Source organism: Aquarana catesbeiana, linkage group LG01 (genome assembly GCF_042186555.1).
Source record: "Aquarana catesbeiana isolate 2022-GZ linkage group LG01, ASM4218655v1, whole genome shotgun sequence".
In the NCBI taxonomy this organism is placed as follows: domain Eukaryota; kingdom Metazoa; phylum Chordata; class Amphibia; order Anura; family Ranidae; genus Aquarana; species Aquarana catesbeiana.
The window spans coordinates 148,609,656-148,631,384 of NC_133324.1; positions in this window are offsets into that span (position 1 = coordinate 148,609,656).

Sequence of the window (21,729 nt, forward strand, 5' to 3'; positions counted from 1 at the left end):
CTGTTGTAATACTTGCACAATGTGAATGTTTTTTGTATGACAACGTAGGAAATACAACTGTTGTTTTAGGCATGTGAGGCATTGAGACTATGATCTGTTTTAAGGTATGTTTATAAGATAATTCAGAATGTTTTCTAACAAGCAGAATTTTTTTTTTTTTTTACAGTGATAGGATTGAATGTATGATTTTTTGCACCTAAGTCTCACAGGGCACCCCCTGTTTATAAGTAATGAATTATTTACTTTCCTTTGTGTTTAGGTGTTGGATATATCAGAGATGCTGTGCAAGTAAGAATGTTTTCACCCATAGTAGGTCAATCTTGTAGATACTAGGCCAGGGTTTCTCAACCAGGGTTCAATTGAACCCTAGGTTTCCTCCCAAGGTTGCTAGAGGTTCCCTGAGTAATGTGCAACTTCTGCCTCTCAGAAAAGTTCACACTGACACCATTGTTCTTTTTAGCTAGCTGTAAGGGAGTAATTCTTCAAAATAACCACAAATGTAAGGGTCATTATTCCCACTGACCATCACACTAATGTATTATGAGTTGTAGATATAGTCATTTTAGTAGGGGTTCCCTGAGACTTGAAAGTTATTTAAATGGTTCTTCTTTGCTGAAAAGGTTGAGAAAGGCTGAACTAGGCATATAATATAAGTTTCCTCATACTGACAGCACTAAGTTGGGGGTTCTCTGTTTTCTTAGGATACTGGAATCAGTGGGGTTTTAGCACTTGAGGAAACTTCTTCACTACAGCAGTACCATTAGAAAAACTGGATGCTTGGAAAAGTAAACTGTTGTACCTATCAGGACTTTAATGTTAATGTTAATTGTGGTCTCTCAAGCACAATTCTTAGTGGGAAAATCATTCAGAAAGTAGTGATAGTAATTATTTCATGTTCCATTCACTGAACAAGCAAAGAGTCCATCCAAAAGGAAAGAAGTACAAAGGATCTCTTTACCAGTTTTAAATCTATGTTTGCTAACTCATACAGATTACCAATACAGAATTTCTAAATACTGTTTTTTGCTTGCTCATGACTCATTTTGTATTATAAGCTGCTTACATCTGTACCTTATTTGTGCTCTACAAAAAATGTTTACTACCAGTAAATGCAAAACCAATCAGTCAACTTATTTTGTCATATTATATTATGAATACTAAATAGCATAAAATGTTAAACAAAGCTAAATCTGAATAAGCAGAAAGCATACAATATATTCTGGCCTTTGAATGGCATAGCAATAATGTACTGATATGCCATTTCTCATAAAGTCATTGAGAAATGTGGAACCTGTGTCAGATCACAAGTATCAAAACACTGGCAGTTAGGGAATCTACCTTTCAGAGCTTTTTTTCTTTTTTCTCTTCTTGTGTGTCCATTGCTGCGGTGAGACAAAATCTGTTTCCCATTTTGTGTTGGCCCTCGAAGTACATGCAATACAATTTCCTAAGGGGATATCAAGTCTGGGATTCTTATGAGAAAGATATTCAAGAGTTCTGACTGACTTTTCTGATTCTGGAATATGTTGGCACAAGAAAATCAGACAATGCACAGTGTTCCAATGTTAGGAATGAGTAAACTCTTTGGGGACCATCTGTCAGTAGCAAATCAGGAGAGGGTAATATATAGCATGGTCACTGTACAGCTTCTCCCAGAAGATCAAATTAAGACACAAAACATGGACCAACATTTCCGCAGAAGTCAAAGTTTGTGTCTGCCATTTGTTATCTGTTACAGGAAATTATAACACTGTTAGGTCCTTTGTAAGACACTGGTGTTAAAAGTTAAATAAATCACAATCACAAGTTTGTATGACCTATATACATCATAATTTATCCAAAACATTTATACAGGGTATTTCTTGTATTGTCAACATATGGGTGTATGCTACATAGTCAATATAAGCTTTTTATAATTATTTGATTGTTACACTTTAACAGTAATCGGTAAAACATCACTAAATGTTACACTTTCTAATAATTTAACCCTCTCCTCACCCACCTAACTTTGAAGACTGCAATAATATTACAGTGCACTAAAATGAGACAGCTCAGCACTACTTTTCAATTGACCACCATATGTTCACCTCTCTCAGAGGCTAAGTACACAGAAGGGTTGGTTACCTAATGTTTCTTTTGCTCAACCATGATGTCATCAAATACAGGAAATATCTTGCACGAACTATACATAGGAACCAGTGCCACGGCATCAAACATCTCAGGTACAGTGGCATCTCCAGCTTTCATATTTAGGGGGGCACATGGGGGGACAGGGACAAAAGTAGGGGGGCAACTATAAAATGCAATTATATATATATATATATATATATATATATATATATATATATATATATATATATATATCCTGGGGCCCTTTACTACGACCCTACAACGGCCCTTTCACATGTTCTGCAGTGAGCTCCCTTCCTACTGTATTGGGGCCCCCCAGGGTGGCAGAATACAAGAGATATATGTCACCAGCATACCAAGAAAATATAAGGATCCAAAGCAGTGGGAGATCTATCAGGGTTGCAAAGGTTGTCTTGCCTCCGGGTCCTGGTGTTTTGCCACTGTGGGGTTCCCCAGCCTCCTCTTGCTATCCTGCCCCTGCTATTGACTGCGCTGGTCTGGCATCTCTTGGAATCTACAGGCTGGTTCTCCTGTCCTAAGGATGGGAGAAATCAGTCTGTTTTTTCAGTAACTGAGAGTCCTGGTGGAGTCCTTCCTGCAACTCGCTCTTCTCCCTGCTAATGAGGATGCAGGGTAAGGAGCAGATCGGGCGGCCGTGGTTCTGTGAGTGCTCGCATTATGCAGTGTCAGCAAGCAGGGGGAGGGGGGAGGAATCACCCGCAGAAGTTGACTGGGGACTCTCTCCCTCTTAGACATTGATTTTTTGTAAAAATATATATATATTTTTTTTATTGGGGGCACATGGTGGGGCACAACATAATGTTGGGGGGGTCAGGGCCCCCTCTGCCCCCCCCTAGGGATGCCATTGCTCAGGCATCTATCTATAAAGCGCCACTCCACATTCATGTGTATAAAGCTATTTTAGTCAATCCACCACCTAAGTAACAGGGTAGGTAATAGGAACACAGCTTTATTGTTGCCAAACAGAACAGACAAAATTCAAATACATCTGTGCTCAGACTATGAACTTTTAAAGTGGAATTCAGTTTTACACCTAACCAACCATAAAACTGCTCCCTCCCACATCCTAACTAACCTATGTAAGAAAGACTTACCAATGTTCAGGCTGCTCCAATCCGGCCACATGATCCAGCTCCCCTGTACCACTGTACAGTATACATCTTTCTTACACAGGTTAGTTAACATAGGTGCTAAGATGGCGCTAAGATGCATTTTAAGGCTTGTCAGGAGTAAGCTGGAATTCCACTTTAAGTATTTATTTATTCCAGGTAATTACTGTATACCGTCAATTTACACAGCACTTTACATATATATTGCACATTCACATCAGTCCCTACCCTTACAATCTAAGGTCCCCAACTCACATTCATACATAAAAAGGCCGATTTAGACAGACTGAATCCAATTAACTTACCAACATGTCTTTGGAGTCTGGGAGGAAACCCACAGAGGCAAAGGGAGAACATGCAAACTCCAGACAGGTAGTGTCGTGGTTGGGATTGGAACCAGCAACCCTAGTGCTGCTAAAGTGCTAACCACTACATCACTGTGCTGTCATATTTGCATGTCCCTAACAAGCATTGAAAGAGTTTTAATACAAGCCCTCTGACATCTCTTGCTACATGTATTTTGAAATACTTGATTATCCAAAATCCTAAAAAAATTACAACTAAGGCTTCATTTGGCTTCTAACAACTTCTGTTAAAGGGCTGGCGCAACAGAAAAAAGTTAGGATTTCAAAGCTTCTGTTGTAAACTGTGCACCTCTCCACAATGTATATAGCTACAGGAGGTAAATGAAGGCTTGTTTTAAAATGTGTTTACTGCCTGCTCGGATATGTAAATGCTTTAGTGTGCATAATTTGGACTTACTTTAACAACAAGGAAGATTCAATTTGTTATAGATGTAGCACTCTCCTAGATAGATGCTAGGAATTAATAGGTAGAAGTAGTTGTGTTTTTGATGGGTAAGTTTAGTTGCCACACTGTAGTCGGTGTGGCTGTATTGGTTTGTTGAGTAAAATCATAGTCTGCTCACTGTATTCAGTGAAGCTGCAATCTGTGAGTCAGGTCTGCTCAGTGTGTTCATCTGCTGCCAGTCTGGTCTATAGCTTCCTCTGTATCCAGGGAACTTGAGAAGTTTCTGGATAATAAGTGTGGAGTTATGCAGATGGCGGCATGAATATTGATACAGCCCTGGCCTATCCTAGAGAGGCAGGCCCTGTTGGCATGCTGGGAGACTGTATATATTCTTTTCCCAGAGTGGATTAGTCCAGCCTGGTGGGCACACTGCCCTCACAGGCAGAAGCTGCTGTTGGCAATGCCTTGGGTGGGCGATCTGAGGGGGCTTCAATGCTGAGACCTGGAAGCAAAAGAGAGCTGACTTAGGGAGGCTGTCTGCTGAGGATCTGGTCTGGTATCACCGGAAGTTTTTGCTTGAGAGTTGAATGGAAGCTACCAGCTGTCCTTGGGCCTTGTGAGTACAGAAGCTTGAGGGATCTTGAGGACTTTTGTGCTTTTGATACCCTTCTGGCACTATAGTCAGCAGTGGGTCTATTTAAAGAGGATGCTGGATGGTGTCCTGAAGAGCTTTGTCCACCTAATTTACTATTTAAAAGGGACTCTGCTCACAGTTACCTACTACTACTACTACCTTAAAGCTGAAGTCTACTGTTTGCTACAAGCACAGACTTTTATATAGCTTGTCCTGAAGAATATTCAAGACTTTAAACAGAAAAAGGAAAAAAGGTAAGGACTTTAACGGTTGTTATAAATAACCCCAACTGGGCCAAGTGCAGGGATCAATAAATCATCCATCAGGATCTCAACGCGTTTCACCGGATGGCTTCCTCAGGGAATCCTATTCATGATATATATGCATACAGTCAAAAGCTAAGGCCATAAAGAAGAGCTTCAACCAGGACCAAGGGGAGAGAGAGAAGGCAGATAACTTTTCTCACAAACATGGAGGTATAATTTTGGACCGGACCTGGACATTGGTTATGTTAAAGTGACATCCTAGGAGGATCAACAACATATATAGCTTACCTTTGGTAATCCACACTATTCCTATTTTGGAATCCTTATTGGGCACACTCCTTCCACCACAGTTTAAAATAAGGATTGGCCTTGGTGGGTTCCTCATGAAGCTGTGGTTAACCTGATGTGGTGCCTTCCTGTGCTTTGGCTGGTCTCATGCGCCTCCCTCCTTCTCTCTCTCCTCATTTGTCCCGGCTGCAGCTATTCTTTATGGCTTTAGCTCTTGACTCTATGCTTAGATCATGAAAAGGATTCCCTGAGGAAGCCATCCGGTGAAATGCATTAAGATTCTGATTTATTGATCCCTGCACTTGGCCCAGTATATGAAGATCCTCCTTCAGTTACACAATACATGCATTTGGGCCACTTGATACAGGTTTCAACATACAAAATTGCTTAACACTACCAGTTGGGAAATGCAGGCTAGAGTGTTCTACACATTTGTGGATATGCTTTTATGGTTTTAAGTATGATGTTCAAATAACATTTTTATTTTTATATTCCTTTTGAGTACTCATTTCTTCTTTTGGGGTTATTTATGGAAACCATTTAAGTCCTTACCTTTTTTCTTTTTCTGTTTGAATTCTTATGGATGTGGTGCCATATTAATTGAGTCACGTCTCCTTGCTTTAATAATGTCCTCAGTTGTACATAATTCTTGTGTTTGGAGTATCCCACCACTTTCCTCATCCATATCGAAGTTCTCCAAAAATAAAAACAAAAAAAAAAAAAAAAACAAAAAAAAATAAAAATAAAAACAACACTCCCAGACTGGTTATTAAAGAAACATGTGAATGAGCCTGTGTGCCTGGCTGCCCGGCGAAGCCTGTGAGGAAAACCTGAACAAAAATCCTGCGGCTCCTATGGGAGTAGTGCTACATATATAATAAATGAGTATGTGAAATTATCCGACTTCTTTGTATGTTGCCATATAGAGTTGTGAAAGCTGATCTGATTCCAGAGCCTCCCTATTGCTCAGTGATGATCAGCCAAATTAAAGGTGCGTAAGGGAATTGAACCCATTGAGTTATAGCATTTTATCTCTGGTTCTACAGATCATCCTGTTATTGTATTGCCCAGGCTTGGAATAGTTTTATACAAACACATAGTACAAAACCTGGCAGCCTTTTTAATCAGATTATCCTTTCTTTTTTTATCAAATTAACTGTAGAGGTTTTGGAAGCTACACCTACTCTTAAAGAGTATATTTAGTAATGGACAGAGAACGGAAATAAGTGACTGAGCTCAGTGTAACAGAAAGCTGTTGTTGAGCCCGAGAAAAACAGAGTTAAAGTGAAGTGTTTGGGTGGAGCAGCAGTGAGTATGTCATATAACTCTGTCCTCTGTCAGAGGCAGGATGACAGGGTTACAGGAACTGACTACTTCAGTTAAACCAACTGGTCATAAACAGAACGCAGTAAACAAAAAGTAACTTTAAAAATCACAAGAGATGTCTGAGAGACTTTTAGTTTATGAATTGAAGGGTGCGGTTTGTACAGATGGGGGAAATCCTAGGAAGACACTAGCAATAACAAAAATCCTCCTAATTTGAAAGAAAGGCTGCAGAATACACTAAAATCTTTGGACTGATAATTTCAGTAAGGGCTCGTTCACACCATACGTGCATGAAAACTGATGGGAAAATCACACAGATTTTACTTGCAGAGACATCAGTTTACATTAGTTTTCCTCAGTTTTCATGCACGTGGATACCAGTTTTAATGCACTTCAATTATATGTCCTATTCACACAAATGATGTCATGTCGGTATTTTCCCCAGGCAGAAAACTGCATACACATTGCAGATTTCTGCGCAGAAAAAAAACGCATGCTGTGGTGTGAACAGGGCACATAAAGAACCATTGTTTTGTTTTTTTGAGCCCTTGCAGAACACGTGCAAAAAAAATGATATCTCTGCCATGGTGAGAACGAGGCCTAAATGATTGATGGATATGCAAATGTCAATAGATCTAAAAAAAAGATTAAAATATAAAGGAGGACTCAATTCACACATTTTAGTAATTATGTAAGGAAAATGCATTTACCTGTAAGTAGGAATCATCTGACTGTAGGCATTTCTGTATTTCTGTTCAGACAGCCAATCAGCTTCTCTTCTTCTTGATAAGCATGTTGGAGCATGGAAGGGAAAGTCTGATTGGTTTATTAGGAGGAAAATATAGTGAAGTGATCTAGCATCAGCTATATACAGCATATAACACTGTATTCTGGCAGTGAGATGGGAACTTCCCATCCCACTTCTAGAATAAAAATCAAATGAGGCTTATAAGACATTCACATGGAGCTTTGTGAATGATTACAAAGCTTCCTTTTATTGGCTGAGGCAGGGAGATGGGTTGATGATGTCACAATCTCCAGTTTAGCCATTTAGAGGAAGCTTTGTATTCATTCATACAATAAAAAGCTCCCTGTGAATGGATGAGCAACACTCAGCCTGACTCGATTTTGGTCCAGGAACAGGATTGGAAGTTCCCATCCCTCAAGAAACCGGGGCCACAGTAGGGAGAGGACAAGAACTTATTGAGAACTAAAGGCTTAAGAAGAGAAACATGGAAAGAGTTTGAGATCTTGAGGCTTTTTGGAATCTGAAGTTTGAAACAAACCGGATTCAGCTTGAAAGTTATAGTGTACAGGCCAATGAATCTTGGGGCAAACTTCAGAGAAGGAACCTAGAGCTTGATGTTTCTGGTGGAAAGCCAGACTTTGTCCCTGGCTGTAGAGAAGGCAGTTTACGACCTGCGACGGTCGGCAAAACCTTTGAATTTGTCAGCAGCTGCCCAGAGGGAATCATTAACATTACCCCAAATAGAATTGAAAGATTCCTGAGCCAAAGCTGGAATGTCTGGAGAACAGGTCATAGGAAGAGGAAGCTGAGGGTGTCTTCCATAAACTGTGAAAAAGGGTGTCTTCTGAGAATTGGTGTTTACATGATTGTTGTGAGAGAATTCTGCCCACGGGAGTACAGAGGACCAATCGTCATGATGAGCAGAGACTAAGGTGCAGAGAAAGGCCTCTAACTCCTGATTGACTCTCTCAGTCTGTCCATTGGACTGAGGGTGGTAAGAAGAGGAAAAATCCAAGACAATATTGAGGGATTTGCAAAAGGCTCTCCAAAAGCGAGAAGTAAATTGAACACCCCTGTCAGAAACAATATGATAAGGAACCCCATGGAGGCGGACGATTTCTTGAACAAAAATGGGAACCAAAGCAGGAGCAAAAGGGAGACCAGGAAGGGAAACAAAATGAGCCATCTTGGAGAACCGATCGATTACCACCCAAATGACCATATTATTCTCAGACAGTGGAAGATCAGTGATAAAATCCATGGCAATGTGAGACCAGGGCTCCTTAGGAATAGGCAAGGGCATGAGAAGACCAGCAGGAGCTTGTGTGGAGGATTTAGACTGAGCACAGACATGAAAAGCCTTAACGTAGTCTTTGACATCCAAGCGGAGAGTAGGCCACCAGTAGTGGCAACTGAAGAGCAGAAAGGATCAGAGGAACCCAGCATGACCTTCCACCTTAGAATCATGTACCCAGTGAAGGATCTTAGCTCTTAGCTCAGTGGGGACGAAGGTCTTGCCAGGAGGAATTTTTGATTCCAGGGAGGTAGAATGGGCAAGAATGCATGAGGTCAGAATGATCAGTTCAGATTCAGGGGAATCCAAATATGCCAAGACCGATTGAGAGGAAGAGCCTACATGAAGGAACACAGAAAGAAGAAGGTGAGAAGGTGATATTTCTGGATCCAATACTCCACCTTCCAGATGTATTAGACCCGAGCGTTTCCCGGATAAAGCGAGCTGGAGTCACAAAGATGACCTTTTCCCCCACAATAGAGACACAGCCCAAAGTTCTGTGCCTTCTGTGCCTACACGTTCCTCAGGGTTAGCCTGGTTCGGCCCAGCTGCATAGGTTCCTCAGCTGGCAGAAGATGGTCCACGGGATGAAGGGAGGGGCACTCAGGCTGACTAAGGACCAGGGAGTGCTGGCGTCTTTTTTTTAGGGACCTCTCCTGAAAGCGAATATCGATCTGGTTGCACAAGGAGATGACATCGTCCAGACTGGTGACAATGGTTCTTTCCACAAATTCATCCTTCACTCAGTCAGAGAGGCCATGTAAAAAGGTAGCAACTAAGGCCTCGTTATTCCAGCTCAGCTCAGCTGTTAGTATGCGAAACTGAAGAGCATACTGTCCCACTGAAGAAGACTCTTGGCGAAGACCTAAAAGGCCACTGGCCACTGAAGAAACCCGACCCGGTTCCTCAAAGCTATTCCGAAAGAGCTTCAAGAAGTTAGACCGGCTAGAAACACCTGGATCATTCTTCTCCCACAGGGGGGCAGCCCAGGCTAAAGCCTCACTAGAGAGAAGGGAAATAATATAGGCTATCTTTGCCCAATCAGACGAGAAGTTTTGAGGCTGGAGTTTGGAGTGAATGGTGCACTGGCTGAGGAACCCCCTGCAGGCTTTGGAGTCCCCAGAGAAATAGGACAGAGCTGGTAGTTGCAGAGAAATCGGGAAGCGGAATCCTAGAGGAATCGCATCACCTGAGATTGATGTGATTCCTGGGCCTCGAGTCTATGGACTATGCCCTGCAACGGATCATCTGCGGTTAGCGGCACATCAGCTGGGTCCATGGGGACAGGAGTGTACTGCTAAGGTAGTGGACCCTACGGCTGACTGCTGCAGATGGAGCTATGGGTGGTTCAAGTAGCAGGTCCACTGGAGCACCAACACAGATCACACTGGGAGCTAAAGCATGAGATACCCCAGGGCGTAGAGTCTAAGAGCCAGCAGGTGTTCCCCAGAGCCTCTATTGGTGAGGATGGGTTTGGCTGAAGCTGACTCCAGATCGTGGCCCCCTGGGGTCAATCAGCTCATGCTCATGGACTGGCTCGGGTGTACGGAGCAGAAGTAGCAGTCCAGGACAACAAGGTAAAGTCAGGAGATAATCCAAAGGTTTGGGCAATGAGCAGGCAGGGATAGACAGGAAAACACGCCAAAGGTAGACAGGGATAGTTAAAGAACAAGCCAAGGACAGTAAACAGAATCAGACGCAGAGTACATGGCAAGAAGCACACAGGAAGCAAAACACACAATATTGATCTGCAAGGCTTGGCTTGCAGTGAACAGGTTAATATGGTGTTTCCTGTTAGAGGCTGGGGTAGAGCCATGCTTGAGGGAAGATTACTTAAGCACACAGGTGAACAGCGATCCGTCTCTAAGCTGAACACAACAGAGAGGTAAGCAGACAGACATGAACATTACTGCAGATTCATGACAATATATAACCTAATCACTATAATCTGATAGACGCTTTGTTATGTTAATGTAGTTTCTAAAGTAATTTTCAATATTTTTAATTCTGCATTTTTCATTAAAATAATATTTGGTGATCCTGCCATGGAGGTCCTTGTTCAGGCATTTCCTGTGACAATGCTCTGTCCCAGTCTCTCAGTGTGCTCCTTCATTTTCATACTCTCACACAGGCTTCTGTTGAAGACTTTAAGTGGCCATAACACACATTATTAAGAGTGATTACTTTGCAACAGGTGGCCGGCTTAAACATGTATTGCAATATATTTGAACTAAAAATCCTGGTTTTTCATTGTATAGTTTGCTGGAGAGGGTGTATAGCAGTGTGAGGAGGGTCCATCCAGAATTTGTAGTGTTAATATGTGATCACACCTCTTTAGTGCCTGATAGTTTAAATACATGTACAAGCTATTGGGATTTGAACACAGGTATATCTTGTCTCTGTTATAACAAATATCTGTTGTCATCATCAAAAAACCCTCCCTGAGTAGTGCCATGCAGCTATCGCTGGAGTGCACAACTGTAGACAGGAAGTGACTACAAAGAGGCTGCGGCACTGACATGCAACAAAGGTAGAAAAAAATAGTAAAAAAAAAAAAAACAAATGTTTATCATAGATAAGGCTTTAACAACCTAAATGTTACTTAGGGTTTTCACATACAGTCAAACAAGAAAGCAGAAAAGAGAGGGCGCACCAGCCTTGTGCATTATCCTTTGATACATTTATTTAGAAGAAACATTATTAAAAACTACTCACAAAGGTAGAAAGAAAATCACACTGGTTGACTAGTGGCAGTTGGTCTACTGATAGCAGTTTCCAGGTCCTGAAGAGAGGACGTGCGAACCGCTGCTGGTTGACGCATTTCGAAGGATTACCTTCTTCACAGAGCCTAAAAGTGTTATCTCTTACAGCTACTTATATACATATGTTCATCTACAAGGCACATCCCTAATCAGCTCCAATACCCCTCCCACATTCGTGGGCAATCCAATGAAAGGTGAGCCTTAAATAGGAACTTCAAAGATAGCCATATACAAATGTACACACTTGCCGAAAGTTATTGTCCACTCTGAACTTTGGACTGCCTGGTTAACACATTCGTGCCCAAGAGTATTTGTTTTGCTGTATCAAATTTTCACATACAGTGCCTTGCAAAAGTATTCACCCCCTTGGCTTTTTACCTATTTTGTTACATTACAGCCTTTATTTAGTTCAATGTTTTTTTAATCAGAATTAATGGTGATGGATCAGAAGACAATAGTCTAAGTTGGTGAAGTAAAATTAGAAAAATATATACATAAAACAATTTTTCAGAAATAAAAAACTGATAACTGGCATGTGCGTATGTATTCACCCCCTTTGTTATGAAGCCCATAAAAATCTGTAGTGCAACCAATTACCTTCAGAAGTCACATAATTAGTGAAATGATGTCCACCTGTGTGCAATCTAAGTGTCACATGATCTGTCATTACATATGCACACCTTTTTGAAAGGCCCCAGAGGCTGCAACACCTAAGCAAGAGTCACCACTAACCAAACACTGCCATGAAGACCAAGGAACTCTCCAAACAAGTAAGGGACAATGTTGTTGAGAAGTACAAGTCAGGGTTAGGTTATAAAAAAAATCCAAATCTTTGGTGATCCTTAGGAGCACCATTAAATCTATCATAACCAAATGGAAAGAACATGGCACAATAGCAAACCTGACGCGCACCAAAACTCTCGGACCAGGCAAGGAGGGCATTAATCAGAGAGGCAGCACAGAGACCTAAGGTAACCCTGGAGGAGCTGAAGAGTTCCACAGCAGAGACTGGAGTATCAATAAGCCGTACGCTCCATAGAGTTGGGCTTTATGGCAGAGTGGCCAGAAGAGTCATTACTTTCAGCAAAAAACAAAATGGCACGTTTTGAGTTTGCAAAAAGGCATGTGGGAGACTCCCAAAATGTATGGAGGAAGGTGCTATGGTCTGATGAGACTAAAATCGAACTTTTTGCCCATCAAAGAAAACGCTATGTCTGGCGCAAACCCAACACATCACATCACCCAAAGAACACTATCCCACCCCACAGTGAAACATGTTGGTGGCAACATCATGCTGTGGGGATGTTTTTCAGCAGTCAGGACTGGGAAACTGGACAGAGTTGAGGCAAAGATGGATGGTGCTAAATACAGGGATATTCTTGATCAAAACCTGTACCACTCTGTGTGTGATTTGAGGCTAGGACAGAGGTTCAACTTCCAGCAGGGCAATGGCCCCAAACACACTGCTAAAGCAACACTTGAGTGGTTTAAGGGGAAACATGTAAATGTGTTGGAATGGCCTAGTCAAAGCCCAGACCTGAATCCAATAGAAAATCTGTGGTCAGACTTAAAGATTGCTGTTCACAAGCACAAACCATCCAACTTGAAGGAGCTGGAGCAGTTTTGCAAGGCGGAATGGGCAAAAATCCCAGTGGTAAGATTTGGCAAGGTCATAGAGACATATCCAAAGCAACTTGGAGCTGTGATAGCCGCAAAAGGTGACTCTACAAAGTATTGACTTTAGGGGGGTGAATAGTTATGCACATTGACTTTTTCTGTTATTTTGCCCTATTTGTTGTTTGCTTCACAATAAAAAAAAAACTTCTTCAAAGTTGTGGGCATTTTCTGTAAATTAAATGATGCAAATCCTCAAACAATCCATGTTAATTCCAGGTTGTGAGGCAACATAACACAAAAAATGCCAAGGGGGTGAATACTTTTGCAAGGCACTGTACTTTAATTGGACTACCAAAGCTTCCCTTTGCACTAACCATTGGGAGGCAGTACAGAGATGTAACATCTAGTGGTATTATACTCTATATAATGTATCCAGAATAATTCCAAACTACTGCAGGAAATATTTGAGATGATGTGGTGAAGCAGGTACACTGTTACATATTTGGTGGAGATTCATCCACTTCATCACAGTGGAAACCACAAGAATGGTAGAACCCGATATTGAATTAGTATTAGTCATTAAAAATATGTTGACATGTCTAATAACAGAAAAAATGTATAATACATACTTTCATAGCAGCTAGAGGTCATATAGCCAGACTTTAAAAATAGGACATCCCAATGTTTAGTAACTTACTAAGAATTCTAAATTAAAATACTTTCATGTATACTTGATAGTGAAAAAGAATCAAACTAATGAATAACACTTAAATAACTGGAAAATAGATCTGAGTTGCCTAGGCTCTCCGACAGGGTTAGATATTAGAAAGATTGGTAGCTGGACAGATTATAACCCAACAACCTGTTAAAGGAACCCTGTCATGACAGAATTATGTATTTGACTGCCATTGCTGACCTCTCTTTGGAGAATGTTAGTTCCCTGGGTGTCATGTTTTGGTCTCAATGCTCTCTGAGTCAGTGTAGTGGAACAAATAAACAAAAAAGAAATTCTGACACTTTTCTGACACTCATTTACCACGTGTTATACTGTAAGTTCTGGATCTGTGACTGCCAAGCTTTTTCCTGAGCTCATCAATGGCAGCCTTTATGATAGACATACTTTGGGAAACCTTTCAACTGATTGCTTTTGAGATTATAATTTTTAGTAAAAAAAACTTAAAAAGCAAAAGTTTTTTTTCTTATGATTTTTACTCTTGTTTTAACAGTCAGTTTAAAATGCTTAGACGGCATGCTTTCATATTAAAAGAAGGTTGTACCATCTATGGAACACTAGCCCCATTGTCTATTACTTGCATACAAGTTAAGATGTATTTTAACCGGTTCTGGACCAGCCGCCGCAGTTATACTGTGGCAGGTTGGCCTGGCTGCGCGAAGCGTCATAGCTATAATGTGCATATTCATCGTCCCGGATGGTAAAGTACCTCTATTACAGGGCGATCATACAAAGCCCATAATGTGACACTTTAACATATACCATTTGCCTATATGAAGCCTCCCACCCCCCAGCTTAGAAGGGCTTTATGACAGAATCCATATTCATTTTATCCTGAAGGGATTAAAACCCAATACCAAACTCAGGCTTTTACAGTACCGGGATTAGGTAATTTTTTCACTCAAGGATTTATTTACCTTTCTAAATATTGTTGTTACCTGTACCGGGACTTTTCATGAACAAGCCCTTCTATACATACTGGACTTCCATTTGATATTTTTTCTAGTACCAGGGCAAAAGTTACCTAAGCCATTTTTCTGATGGAATGATCCGGATCAGTGTCCCCCACTACCATGCACTCTTATGCCCTGTACACACGGTCAGATTTTCCGATGGACAATGTCTGATCGGAGCGTGTTGTCGGAAATTCCGACCGTGTGTGGGCACCATCGGACATTTTCCATCGGATTTTCCGACACACAAAGTTGGACAGCAGGAGATAAAATTTTCCGACAACAAAATCCGATCGCGTCAATTCCGACCGTGTGTGGCCTGTTCCGACGCACAAAGTGCCACGCATGCTCAGAAGAAATTCCGAGACGGGACAGCTCGTTCTGGTAAACTTAGCGTTCGCAATAGATACAGCACTTTCGTCACGCTGCAATGTTAAAAATGGTTTAATACAGCGCACTCTCTTCTTCTTTATAATGTGACAAGAATTAAGTAGTTTTGCTGCTCATATTCACACACACTTCTCACAAACTTTTATTTGTGTTTTTTTAGTAGGATTCCCTGAATATATTGTTATTAGTTGTCACATCTGACATTTTTTTTTTTTTTTTTTTGTATTTTCAGCCTTTTTTTTTTTTTTTTTTAATGTTTGGATTTTTTCCAAGGCTGATCTTTGTTCAATGTTATTTTTATTTTTACTCCAGAATATTTTTGTGTGTGTTTTGTGTGTCAAGTTACCCCAACACCATTGATATCTTTTATTATTTAATCTCAAGGAGATTGTTTGGTGTTGGTGTCCCTTGTTCATTTCACATTGTATATTTGAAATGTACCTGAATCCTCACAAACAAACTGTCATTTTTGAAGTAAAACACATAGGAGAGTATAATTCAAAACCAAAATCCTTTAACCACTTGACGACCGCCTCACGCCGATGTACGTCGGCAAGGCGGCACGGACAGGCAAAATCACGTACATGTACGTGATTTGCCTTCCGCGGGTGGGGGGTCCGATCGGACCCCCCCCCGCCGCCCGAGGCGGTCCCGTTCTGTCCCCCAGCGATCAGAGACGAGGGGGAGGCCATCCGTTCGTGGCCCCCCCCTCGCGATCGCCGCCGGCCAATGGGAACACTCCTTTGCTGCTGTATGCTAAACAGCAGCAAAGGAAGTGATGTAATCTCCCCTCGGGTCGGTAGTTTCCGTTCCGGCCCGAGGAGAGACGACATGTGAGTAAGTGCACCAACACACACACACACAGTAGAACATGCCAGGCACACATTACACCCCGATCCCCCCCCCCGATCGCCCCCCGATCCCCCCCCAATCACCCCCCCCCTGTCACAAACTGACACCAGCAGTTTTTTTTTTTTTTTTCTGATTACTGCTGTGTCAGTTTGTGACAGTTACTGTGTTAGCACAGTTACTGTTACCCCCCTGTAGGTCTAGGGTACCCCCCTAACCCCCCCTAATAAAGTTTTAACCCCTTGATCACCCCGTCACCAGTGTCGCTAAGCGATCATTTTTCTGATCGCTGTATTAGTGTCGCTGGTGACGCTAGTTAGTGAGGTAAATATTTAGGTTCGCCGTCAGCGTTTTATAGCGTCAGGGACCCCCATATACTACCTAATAAATGTTTTAACCCCTTGATTGCCCCCTAGTTAACCCTTTCACCACTGATCACTGTATAACCGTTACGGTTGACGCTGGTTAGTTTTTTTTTTTTTTATAGTGTCAGGGCACCCGCCGTTTATTACCGAATAAAGGTTTAGCCCCCCGATCGCCCGGCGGTGATATGCGTCGCCCCAGGCAGCGTCAGATTAGCGCCAGTACCGCTAACACCCACGCACACAGCATGCGCCTCCCTTAGTGGTATAGTATCTGATCGGATCAATATCTGATCCGATCAGATCTATACTAGCGTCCCCAGCAGTTTAGGGTTCCCAAAAACGCAGTGTTAGCGGGATCAGCCCAGATACCTGCTAGCACCTGCGTTTTGCCCCTCCGCCCAGCCCACCCAAGTGCAGTATCGATCGATCACTGTCACTTACAAGGCACTAAACGCATAACTGCAGCGTTCGCAGAGTCAGGCCTGATCCCTGCGATTGCTAACAGTTTTTTTGGTAGCATTTTGGTGAACTGGCAAGCACCAGCCCCAGGCAGCGTCAGGTTAGCGCCAGTACCGCTAACACCCACGCACGCACCGTACACCTCCCTTAGTGGTATAGTATCTGAACGGATCAATATCTGATCCGATCAGATCTATACTGGCGTCCCCAGCAGTTTAGGGTTCCCAAAAATGCAGTGTTAGTGGGATCAGCCCGGATACCTGCTAGCACCTGCGTTTTGCCCCTCCGCCCGGCCCAGCCCAGCGCACCCAAGTGCAGTATCGATCGATCACTGTCACTTACAGAACACTAAACGCATAACTGCAGCGTTCGCAGAGTCAGGCCTGATCCCTGCGATCGCTAACAGTTTTTTTTGTAGCGTTTTGGTGAACTGGCAAGCACCAGCCCCAGGCAGCGTCAGGTTAGCGCCAGTACCGCTAACACCCACACACGCACCATACACCTCCCTTAGTGGTATAGTATCTGAACGGATCAATATCTGATCCGATCAGATCTATACTAGCGTCACCAGCAGTTTAGGGTTCCCAAAAACGCAGTGTTAGCGGGATCAGCCCAGATACCTGCTAGCACCTGCGTTTTGCCCCTCCGCCCGGCCCAGCCCACCCAAGTGCAGTATCGATTGATCACTGTCACTTACAAAACACTAAACGCATAACTGCAGCGTTCGCAGAGTCAGGCCTGATCCCTGCGATCGCTAACAGTTTTTTGGTAGCGTTTTGGGGAACTGGCAAGCGCCAGCGGCCTAGTACACCCCGGTCGTAGTCAAACCAGCACTGCAGTAAGACTTGGTGACGTGGCGAGTCCCATAAGTGCAGTTCAAGCTGGTGAGGTGGCAAGCACAAGTAGTGTCCCGCTGCCACCAAGAAGACAAACACAGGCCCGTCGTGCCCATAGTGCCCTTCCTGCTGCATTCGCCAATCCTAATTGGGAACCCACCGCTTCTGCAGCGCCCGTACTTCCCCCATTCACATCCCCAACCAAATGCAGTCGGCTGCATGAGAGGCATTTTCTTTATGTCCTCCCGAGTACCCCTACCCAACGAACCCCCCCAAAAAAGATGTTGTGTCTGCAGCAAGCGCGGATATAGGCGTGACACCCGCTATTATTGTCCCTCCTGTCCTGACAATCCTGGTCTTTGCATTGGTGAATGTTTTGAACGCTACCATTCACTAGTTGAGTATTAGCGTAGGGTACAGCATTGCACAGACTAGGCACACTTTCACAGGGTCTCCCAAGATGCCATCGCATTTTGAGAGACCCGAACCTGGAACCGGTTACCGTTATAAAAGTTAGTTACAAAAAAAGTGTAAAAAAAAAAAAAAAATATGAAATAAAAAAAAAATAGTTGTCGTTTTATTGTTCTCTCTCTCTCTATTCTCTCTCTCTATTGTTCTGCTCTTTTTTACTGTATTCTATTCTGCAATGTTTTATTGTTATTGTTATTGTTATTATGTTTTATCATGTTTGTTTTTCAGGTGTGTAATTATTTATACTTTACTGTTTACTGTGCTTTATTGTTAACCATTGTTAACCATTTTTTTGTCTTCAGGTACGCCATTCACGACTTTGAGTGGTTATACCAGAATGATGCTTGCAGGTTTAGGTATCATCTTGGTATCATTCTTTTCAGCCAGCGGTCGGCTTTCATGTAAAAGCAATCCTAGCGGCTAATTAGCCTCTAGACTGCCTTTACAAGCCGTGGGAGGGAATGCCCCCCCCACCCCCACCGTCTTCCGTGTTTTTCTCTGGCTCTCCTGTCTCAACAGGGAACCTGAGAATGCAGCCGGTGATTCAGCCAGCTGACCATAGAGCTGATCAGAGACCAGAGTGGCTCCAAACATCTCTATGGCCTAAGAAACCGGAAGCTACGAGTATTTCATGACTTAGATTTCGCCGGATGTTAATAGCGCCATTGGGAAATTGGGGAAGCATTTTATCACACCGATCTTGGTGTGGTCAGATGCTTTGAGGGCAGAGGAGAGATCTAGGGTCTAATAGACCACAATTTTTTCAAAAAAGAGTACCTGTCACTACCTATTGCTATCATAGGGGATATTTACATTCCCCGAGATAACAATAAAAATGATTAAAAAAAAAAATATGAAAGGAACAGTTTAAAAGTAAGATTAAAAAAGCAAAAAAATAATAAAGAAAAAAAAAAAAAAAAAAAAAAGCACCCCTGTCGCCCACTGCTCTCGCGCTAAGGCGAACGAAAGCGGCGGTCTGGCGTCATATGTAAACAGCAATTGCACCATGCATGTGAGGTATCACCGCGAAGGCCAGATCGAGTGCAGTAATTTTTCCAGTAGACCTCCTCTGTAAATCTAAAGTGGTAACCTGTAAAGGCTTTTGAAGGCTTTTAAACATGTATTTATTTTGTTGCCACTGCACGTTTGTGCGCAGTTTTAAAGCATGTCATGTTTGGTATCCATGTACTCGGCCTAAGATCATCTTTTTTATTTCATCAAACATTTGGGCAATATAGTGTGTTTTAGTGCATTAAAATTTAAAAAAGTGTGTTTTTTCCCCAAAAAATGCGTTTGAAAAATCGCTGCGCAATTACTGTGTGAAAAAAAAAATGAAACACCCACCATTTTAATCTGTAGGGCATTTGCTTTAAAAAAATATATAATGTTTGGGGGTTCAAAGTAATTTTTTTGCAAAAAAAAAAAACTTTTTCATGTAAACAATAAGTGTCAGAAAGGGCTTTGTCTTCAAGTGGTTAGAAGAGTGGGTGATGTGTGACATAAGCTTCTAAATGTTGTGCATAAAATGCCAGGACAGTTCAAAACCCCCCCAAATGACCCCATTTTGGAAAGTAGACACCCCAAGCTATTTGCTGAGAGGCATGTCGAGTCCATGGAATATTTTATATTGCGACACAAGTTGCGGGAAAGAGACAAATTTTTTTTTTTTTTTTTTGCACAAAGTTGTCACTAAATGATATATTGCTCAAACATGCCATGGGAATATGTGAAATTACACCCCAAAATACATTCTGCTGCTTCTCCTGAGTACGGGGATACCACATGTGTGAGACTTTTTGGGAGCCTAGCCGCGTACGGGACCCCGAAAACCAAGCACCGCCTTCAGGCTTTCTAAGGGCGTGAATTTTTGATTTCACTCTTCACTGCCTATCACAGTTTCGGAGGCCATGGAATGCCCAGGTGGCACAAAACCCCCCCAAATGACCCCATTTTGGAAAGTAGACACCCCAAGCTATTTGCTGAGAGGTATAGTGAGTATTTTGCAGACCTCACTTTTTGTCACAAAGTTTTGAAAATTGAAAAAAGAAAAAAAAAAATGTTTTTTCTTGTCTTTCTTCATTTTCAAAAACAAATGAGAGCTGCAAAATACTCACCATGCCTCTCAGCAAATAGCTTGGGGTGTCTACTTTCCAAAATGGGGTCATTTGGGGGGGTTTTATGTCACCTGGGCATTCCATGGCCTCCGAAACTGTGATAGGCAGTAAAGAGTGAAATCAAAAATTTTCACCCTTAGAAATCCTGAAGGCAGTGATTGGTTTTCGGGGTCCCGTACGCGGCTAGGCTCCCAAAAAGTCCCACACATGTGGTATCCCCATACTCAGGAGAAGCAGCTAAATGTATTTTGGGGTGCAATTCCACATATGCCCATGGCCTGTGTGAGCAATATATCATTTAGTGACAACTTTATGAAAAAAAAAAAAAAAAAAAAAAAAAAAAGTGTCACTTTCCCGCAACTTGTGTCAAAATATAAAATATTCCATGGACTCAATATGCCTCTCAGCAAATAGCTTGGGGTGTCTACTTTCCAAAATGGGGTCATTTTGGGGGGTTTTGTGCCACCTGGGCATTCCATGGCCTCCGAAACTGTGATAGGCAGTGAAGAGTGAAAGCAAAAATTTACACCCTTAGAAATCCTGAAGGCGGTGATTGGTTTTCGGGGCCCCGTACGCGGCTAGGCTCCCAAAAAGTCCCACACATGTGGTATCCCCATACTCAGGAGAAGCAGCTGAATGTATTTTGGGGTGCAATTCCACATAGGCCCATGGCCTGTGTGAGCAATATATCATTTAGTGACAACTTTTTGTAAATATTTTTTTTTTTTTTTTTTTTTGTCATTTTTCAATCACTTGGGACAAAAAAAATAAATATTCAATGGGTTCAACATGCCTCTCAGCAATTTCCTTGGGGTGTCTACTTTCCAAAATGGGGTCATTTGTGGGGGTTTTGTACTGCCCTGCCATTTTAGCACCTCAAGAAATGACATAGGCAGTCATAAACTAAAAGCTGTGTAAATTCCAGAAAATGTACCCTAGTTTGTAGACGCTATAACTTTTGCGCAAACCAATAAATATACGCTTATTGACATTTTTTTTACCAAAGACATGTGGCCGAATACATTTTGGCCTAAATGTATGACTAAAATTTAGTTTATTGGATTTTTTTTATAACAAAAAGTAGAAAATATCATTTTTTTTCAAAATTTTCGGTCTTTTTCCGTTTATAGCGCAAAAAATAAAAACCGCAGAGGTGATCAAATACCATCAAAAGAAAGCTCTATTTGTGGGAAGAAAAGGACGCAAATTTCGTTTGGGTACAGCATTGCATGACCGCGCAATTAGCAGTTAAAGCGACGCAGTGCCAAATTGGAAAAAGACCTCTGGTCCTTAGGCAGCATAATGGTCCGGGGCTCAAGTGGTTAAGGGATCAGAACCAAACAAAGAGGAAGGCAACACTGGATCAACATGAGAAATTAGTGAAGCCTGGGACCCCCATGACAGACATCAATTCTTCAACATTAAAATTGGTGGCCTGAGGAGTCCATATGTAAGGCAGGGCAGTCTGGTCCAGAATTCGCAGAGATCCGGATAGCAGCAGATGACATGTGTGTCCCCAGGCTGTGGTACCACAAGAGGCTGCATTTTTTGGCCAACCAGACTGAACCCAGGGCAATCACTGTCTGGTCTTCCTTTCACGCTTCCTTCCCGGCT